The 269-nt window shown below is 32.3% G+C and overlaps 1 protein-coding gene across 1 annotated transcript in view; it reads right to left on the bottom strand.

The window, feature by feature from the left end:
- Positions 1-269, bottom strand: part of LOC119591089 — a gene marked incomplete in the record, with an annotated part of 53,715 nt that overhangs the window by 52,894 nt on the left and 552 nt on the right.

The raw sequence follows: 269 nt of genomic DNA on the forward strand, positions 1-269 counted from the left end.
CCCGTGGCCTCCTGATGCAAAATGGGGCTTTAGAGTTCAATGAAGATAAACGCATCTTGATTGAACATTATGTATTAGAAAATCATATATACTATAACACTTTAAACCAGTTATTTCCAAGATGGATTTGAGAAGGAATCATTAAATAAATGTGTAATAGTCAATAAACTCAAAAGATATTTTGATGAAAGTATTATGTTAAAACCAGGGAAATGGTTTTTAATAATTTACGAACATTGCTAATACCATACGTGTTCCATGCCCCAGCC

Source organism: Penaeus monodon, chromosome 28, assembly GCF_015228065.2.
Source record: "Penaeus monodon isolate SGIC_2016 chromosome 28, NSTDA_Pmon_1, whole genome shotgun sequence".
Classification (NCBI taxonomy): Eukaryota; Metazoa; Arthropoda; class Malacostraca; order Decapoda; family Penaeidae; genus Penaeus; species Penaeus monodon.